Genomic DNA, 7,440 nt, shown 5'->3' with positions numbered 1-7,440 from the left:
GGGGGCGGGGCGGCGAGAGGAAACCCCAGGGAGGAGCCGGCAGCGGCAGGACCCCTGCGAATTCCTGCAGTACGGCTCTCATTAAGGGTTTCCTAGACAGAGCAATCAGTTCCGATAGCCTCCAACTATGCTAGTAAATTATTTGCGTAATCATTTTTTAGCTCTTTCCCCTCGGACCCCCTCCCTTCCCCCCCCCTACATACAGAAGTCTATGGGCTTGTTTGTTCTTAATTTATTTTCTTTAAAATGTGCTGAACCAAGATGTAATTTAGTTAGTGTGTAATACATTGTGGAATTACAGAGAAAGACACTGTCCCAAGCATACAAAAGCAGGCTTGGGTACGTCCTCGCAAAGAGAGCAAGAGGAGCAGTAATTAGGGGTTTTCAGCTGAACACAGACTTTGTATTTTACTGAATCTCTGAAATGAATACTCATGTTTAGGCACATCTTTCAATAGTTAAGCATTTACAAGCTTTTTATTTATTATTTTAAAGGCTTGTTTTGTCTTATGACATGGCTAACTTTGGAAGTGCTAATGCTAATAAAAGAGTTAGAAATCACAAGTCAGCTGGTACTGGAAGAGGAAAAACCATCCAGAGTCAGTGGCAGTAAGGCATGGCTCAGGAAGTGGCATGGCTGAATAGGAATTACCCTGTTAGTTCTCCCTAGCCCAATTCTGTGCCCTTGGGAGTGGGAAATACCCATAAAAGGGGAGGGGAAATTCTAATAAAGTATTTGAAATGTATATATAAGAGTAAAAAGGAGCTTCCCCTACTTCCCAACTCCCATGGTCTCTGCAATGATCGGTCATCTTTTTTATTTTGGAACATTTTACTTCTCTGTAGGAAGAAGTTGTCTTCTTGAAACCAGCATGATAGGATACTGACTGCCTGAGATTTTGGCTAGGTCTGGATCTGGAAACCATAGATTTTTCTTAATTAAAGTAAACAAAGGGAATGCCGTGCTAGTCAAACTAACATGAATTACTGACCAAAGTTTCTCATATTCAAGGAAAATCCCAGCATGTCTCATGATCTCTTAGGACAGACTCCTACACAACTTGCTGTATCTCATATAGTGTATTAATGTGGCTTTACATTTTTATATCATGGAAATTGCATTCAGGGGCTGTCAAAAATAATTGTAGCAGTTAAAATTCATGTTTTAGATTGTTGGAAGCTGCTGATCTTTCTTTACATAGTTACCTTTGGAAAGGAAAATCTCCAGAATTAAATTCTGGAGAATTCCAGAAAGATTCTGATTATATTTGGACTGTGATGAGTGGAACAAATCTGTCAGATTTTTTCCTGTGGAGTATTCATATGCCGTTGTTCATTCTTCTAACCAGAGGAAACAGAAGAATATGTTTGGAAGAGTCAAGATTATTTGCAGCAAAATATATGTATGTGAAGGGTTTGGTATATGAAGTATGCATTCTCCATCCCTTCAATTTTGTATTGCAATAGGAAAGCAGATTAATGTGACGGCTACTTGCATTGATAACAAAGTTTCCAACTTGTTGTATACTGATTTATAATTTTCAATGAACTGAAGTCTTTGAAAGAATGTTTAATTCCATGTGAATAACAGTCTTTTGCAAGACACTTGACCAACCTACTATTATCCAATGAAGAATATAGCATTCAATTAATGCACTAGACTGTGTGAAGCATTTCTAGTTATCTAACCAGACATTCCAATTCAGTATCTTCTGTTATTTGGGTACTTTAATTAATTTGCTAAGTTAAATAGGAATTTCCCATTACGATTTGTCCTTAAATTGGTCTGTTCCCTGTTTTCCTTGCACACCTAGCCCAAAAAATTACAGGGCCATATTTTACTAGTTATCCTTCCTTTCACCACTATGTGCTTATGCTCAACAGAGTAGTGCTGAAAATTAGATTGCTCCAGCCCTGAACATATCTGTCTCTTAATGAGGAAGAACTGGAGGATAATCTTTATTTTTCTGATTATATTGTCATGGATTTTTTTTTAATTCTTTTGTTAGATATTAAATGAAAATATGAAACTGAGCAGTGTGGTCTTTTAGACATTTTCTTTTTAATTATTAGAACTCTATTCAAGGGACTGAACACATATAAAATACAAGATTTAAGAGAGAATCTGCTGAGAATTCATTAGATAGGATCTCCATGAGAGGCTTAATTAAATCAGTAGTTTTTGAATGGCTATAAAGTTTGCCATCTGTGTGCCACCCCAGTGAGTCAGATCACCATTGTAATCTGGCAGCTCAGTTTTGCTGGGTTTTTGAGGAGAGAGGAGTGTCTCTAAAGGTTTGAACTGGAGTCTGTTTTCCTTTATGAAAGGCCAAAGCATGACCCTGGGAGGCCCTTGTGCTGTAATGAGGCCAGGACAAAAACTGAATTTGGAGACTGCCTAGAAAGCCTTGCTGTATCCTGGGCCTCCACTAGGGAGAACTGTGGTTGTAGGAATACTGGAAAGAGAAACAAGTTCACCTTTTACTGTGTTTTAAGCTGGGTTTGGTTTTTGTGTCTTGGTTTTTTTGTTGTTGTTGTGAATGAATGAATGACTGAATGTATGAATGAGTAAATGGCCAGTTGCTGCAGCAGCTGTCTGCAGTTCAGGGAAAAGGTATGGAAAGCACAGGTATCATTCTAAGAAGTGACAACAAACCCCTAATGGAATACTCTTACCAGCAGAGCAGGCACCCCCAGTTAGCTACTACTCACTGTGCTTCTCATCTAGCTCTTGGAGTAACACCCTGAGGTTCACCATGGTAATGTTTTCCCCAACCTTTCATTGATAATCCCAGGCTGTAGGGGCAGTGACTGGAATACAACCCCCACACACACATATAACTGAGAGAGGGTTTTGCTGTTTCCCCATCTGGGTCCAAAGGATTCATATTGCTTTAATGAGGTGCTCTTTCCCAATGTCCAGGAAAGTTAGTGAATGTTCACCTTGCCAACGAAATAAATATACATCCCTTTAACCCTTCGCTACAGCATAGTGCCGTATTTGGTGCATCTTTTGGAGCAGTTGATTGTGATCCTTCACCCTTTCTATCCCTTTGGGAGCAGCTTTCCCAGCTGTGGAGGAGGAAGTGGTCTTCTCTGCCTCTCCAGGGAGTCAAAGCCAGTCAGAGTTCAGGGGGAAAGAAAGTAGTAACAGCTAAATTTAGAAAACTGGTGTGAAAAGTAAGGCAAGTTAAATCCATTTTTGTCCTTGAAATTTGAGGAAGAGGAAGGAAGATGCCTGAATACAGCCTTTTCGCTGAGCCTTAGAGGCATTTTAACAAGTCTGCTTGAAGGGGAGGGCTTATTCTGAAAACTGAATGACTGAGAAGATCTGTCCCTGTCAGTTATGAGAAGGACCATTTCTTTGTTAGACATGTTGAAGTAGGGAGGAATTTAAATAATGTGGCATGGAGTCTTATAAATGTCAGAAACTGAGTAAAAAGTTTTATTTCAGACTAGTCATCCTCTCAGTATTTCTTTCATGTTCATTGTTGTCTTCATCTTTCATTTCTGCTGTCGATATGGAGTTTTGTATTTACATTCGTGATACATTTTTCCTGTAAACTAAAATATAGCTTTAGCCTGTGAGTTCCCGCTTGCTGTAGAGCCAAGTGTATACAATATATGCCATAAAAAAGCGAATAGTGGATTGGCATATTTAAAGTACAAATTAGATCATTCCCTTTTTAGAAAGAAGATACCCATTCTACAGAACTCACCTTATAAGCAGAGCTGAAATGTATATTTTGTCAAAACTAAACATTTAGAACATTTTGCCAGATGTGTGCAGGCAATTTCCTTTCCTGGGAAACAGTAAATTCCCTTACTGAGCCAATCCTGGGTTTCTTCCATACAGCATATGACTAGGCTGCTTTGAGAGAGATGCCTGAATTCTACTAACATTATCTTTCCAATTATCATTTTACTTACAGCTGTGCAGCTTCTGTTTGACAGGCAGATACAGAGCTCTTGTGAGATCGCTGATAGAAAAGGAAGTATATAAACTTCTTAAGTAATATGAGAAAATGTTGACTGGGCTTTAGTCTGCTATCCGCAAACTTTGCCACCTAAAACTTTCAGGACGTTGATTTAGTAGGTAAGTTCTCATTTCAGCAGTTTTCTCATTTTAGGAAGGGAAAACTACGCAATAAAATATGTGCAAACTAAAGGCAAAACCCTGTAAACAAGTAGGTTTGGTGCTGCATTCTTACAGGGATATTTGATCTACATATATAAATGAAAATGCTGCAATGTGAGAACATGTAACTTCAAAATCAAATCTGAGATGAAAAATCATCTGAAACGTGGAATAAATTAATAAAGTATTTTATATATTTCTGGTATTTACATTCCTCACATTTTGTCACTCAGTGTTAAGTCCCCACCTTTGGTTCCTGGTACTTCAATATTAGTTTATGATACTTCCATTTGCTGTCTTCAAAATATTTTCTTTCACTGTGAGTAGTTTAGCATTTTTCTCAGGAACAAATGTCAACAAGGACAAGACTCATGAACTTGTAACTTAAAAAACAGGGGACAGGATCCAGGACTCTACTGGATTTTTAGTCTGCTGAAAATCATGTCTGTTTTTAGATCTTACACTCTTTTTGAAGGAGAGGAGTGACAGGTTATTATGTTTTTCTATAAACCAAAAAATTTCTTTTCATCAAGACCCATAGTTCAGATTTTTAGCACTTTAATGATAATATCTTTGCACTTATTCTGACTTTCCCCACCATTTGCTCATTATCTTTTTTTATTTAGTCTGAGCTTCTGCACCAGTCTCTCAAGACTTCTTTAACAAAGTCTCAGGATTCCACTCACTTTCTCAGCTGCAGCTTATTTCTAATCACTCAGAACATCTGGTGTACCATCTTGTGAATTCATAATCATCTCTATGTTCCATCTCTGACGTTCCAGCATGTCTCCTTTGAGTGCCCTTCCTTACAAGGGAGGGCATTTGCCCAATAGTTCTCATATTGTACTTCTGCTGAAGGGACAAGAGGTCAATAATCTGATCCGCTGGAAATTTCAGTTACCACTCTGTCTTGGTGACTCAGTCTGTTTGTTCCCATCTTGCCTTGTAATATCCAATCCATCATTTCAGTACACAGTATTTTTCCTAGATGTCACAGCACTAGTGGAAGCATAATGCAGCCAAAACCAAACTTTGTGTATTCCCTTGGAAATGCTTGCATGCTCCCTTTTTCTCTTTGACAATTGATACTGCCACCATCCTTCAACACATTTAAATCTATAATCTGCAAGTTATGTTTCCTTTGTTTCTTTGATGTTTTATTGTCTCCCTTTTTTGATGCTATGCTTTCATTAATGTGTCTAAAATTCCTATCTTGGTCCTTATAATCAAGTTACTGAATTTTTTAACATAATCTGTCTGGCTCCTTCATAATATTTGAAATGTGACTTGCTTATGAAGCTTGTTTTACTAGTTCTGCCTCAGTAAATTACATTCAACTTTGCTATCATAAGGATAGTTAGAGAACTATCAGATCTTCACAAAAGTAGATTATGTACTTAATTGCTTCAAATTTGGAAGGTCTAAATTCAGCACCTCTCCTACCAATATGTCAATTTCATTGCTTTCTTTGTAGCCACTGGCTGGATTGGCTTTCCTGGACTATCTTGGGTTAAACTTGGGCTATCTTTTCTCAGATAATTGGATATTTAATGTGATCATATTTTCAAATTATAGGCTTATTTTGGTGTCCCACTTTTTTTAATATAACATTTTCTCAAGTTTTTTTCATTGAGATTGTATTAACATCAAAAGACATTATATATTTTATATATACATAATTATATCTGTATAAATGTGTGTGCTTAGTATGTTGTTGATGCTACTGTACCTAAAATATAATTGGTCATGTTAATTTAGATTGGGACTTTATGATATCACATCTTGAGTAATAACAATAACATGAATTAATGGGGTTTTTAAAATTCCTTTCGTTGTCATTTCCACATTCCAAAACTGTGTTTAATACAAAATGCTTCTTATTTCTGCTGTTTCATTACTTTTATAGTGATTTCTTTCTTCAGTCCAAATTTTCTAGTGATATCTAAAGTAGAATTCACAAGTATCTATGGAACACTAGTCTATACAAATAAGTAGGCACATATCTAAGAAGACTCTCACTGTGCATTAATGAAGTTCCTGTTTGTAGGACGGCTGGTAGTGTCTTTCACTGTGAGCATTTTCTGATAATGAATGTTATTTTAATCTTTGAAAGATGAGTCATCCACATACAGAAGTAGGAAGTGAGTCCCAGGATTATGAAGAATAGTTGCTACATGCCCTTCCTCCTTAACATTTTTATGTAGTTTGGCTATAGTGCCCAAAGGCTGTGCTTATTCTCTTCAAAGTTAGGTGATGACAGCAAACTTTAGCTGGTAACAAGTATAATTACATTTTAAACTCAAATTGCACAAGTTAAAAACTAACATGGAAATTACAGCTAATGTTAAGGATCTTACAACTGCACTGCTGAATATCTGACAGTGTTAAGTGCTGTGCTCTGTGTATCTCCCATACTGGGCAAAGCATAATATAGCACTTGTTTAAACAGGTTATCATTGGTTTGAAACTGAATGAGATAACTTGTGTACTAATGTGTAGCAACTAGCTCTAGTAAAGCCTTTAAAACCTGTTTTTAAAAATTGTTCCCATAGCACTTGTGGATTTACTCTTAACTGTTGAATTGTAAGTGAAAAAACTTAACAGATGTTATTACTCTGTATGCTTATATACTATTTCTATGCTTTGAAAAATGTCTTTTTAATTATAATTTTGTGCATTTGGACAATTTAAACCTAAAATCTTTATGTAAGGTTTTGACTTTTGTTGTATTATGTGAATGCTGTACTATGTTGATGTGAAAAGGCAGCAGACTCTGAAACAATCCAGAAGGCTTTTGGAAAATGAGAAATCTGCCTTACTGACATCCTAAAGAAAAATGCATGTGCCGTTTGTTTAAAGGAATGTATTTTTAAAAGGTCTAAGCAGCTGACAGTAAGATAGCCTTACAAATCACCCCAGTCGCTGTGATTTAAATCCTTCCTCTTGTAAGCAGTCATGCAGGTTAGCGGAAGGTCCTCTCATCTGGTAGTAGCACACTTACTTGCTAATAACAGCATGTCATACTTCCAAAGAGCATGTTCAAGTTAAGAATCTGAATTCAAAGATAAACTGATGTCAAAGAGGGAATGAAAAGGAAGTGAAAAACTGTGTAAGAGGAATAAACAACGTTTCAGAGAGGGAGAGGACATTTACGGCAACAGTAAGGTACCTAGTTCCTGACATCTGTTTCCCTCAAGAAAAAAACACAGTGCATGCACTAACCTTTTTATGGAGAGTGCAAGAAAAATATTTGCAGCATGTTTTCATACATTTATATTTGTTGAACTGTATTATGGATGTAT

General features: G+C 36.8%; 1 protein-coding gene across 1 annotated transcript in view; it reads left to right on the top strand.

Annotated features, from left to right (window-relative positions):
- The window catches only part of MCPH1 (microcephalin 1), a 124,995-nt gene that overhangs the window by 90,113 nt on the left and 27,442 nt on the right, over window positions 1–7,440 (top strand). The gene's annotated exons all lie outside the window — the stretch shown is intronic.

This window comes from Corvus brachyrhynchos, unplaced genomic scaffold, assembly GCF_000691975.1.
Source record: "Corvus brachyrhynchos isolate BGI_N302 unplaced genomic scaffold, ASM69197v1 scaffold136, whole genome shotgun sequence".
In the NCBI taxonomy this organism is placed as follows: Eukaryota; Metazoa; Chordata; class Aves; order Passeriformes; family Corvidae; genus Corvus; species Corvus brachyrhynchos.
Note: the sequence above shows the minus strand (reverse complement) of the source record. Positions and strands in the feature narration are given on the sequence as shown.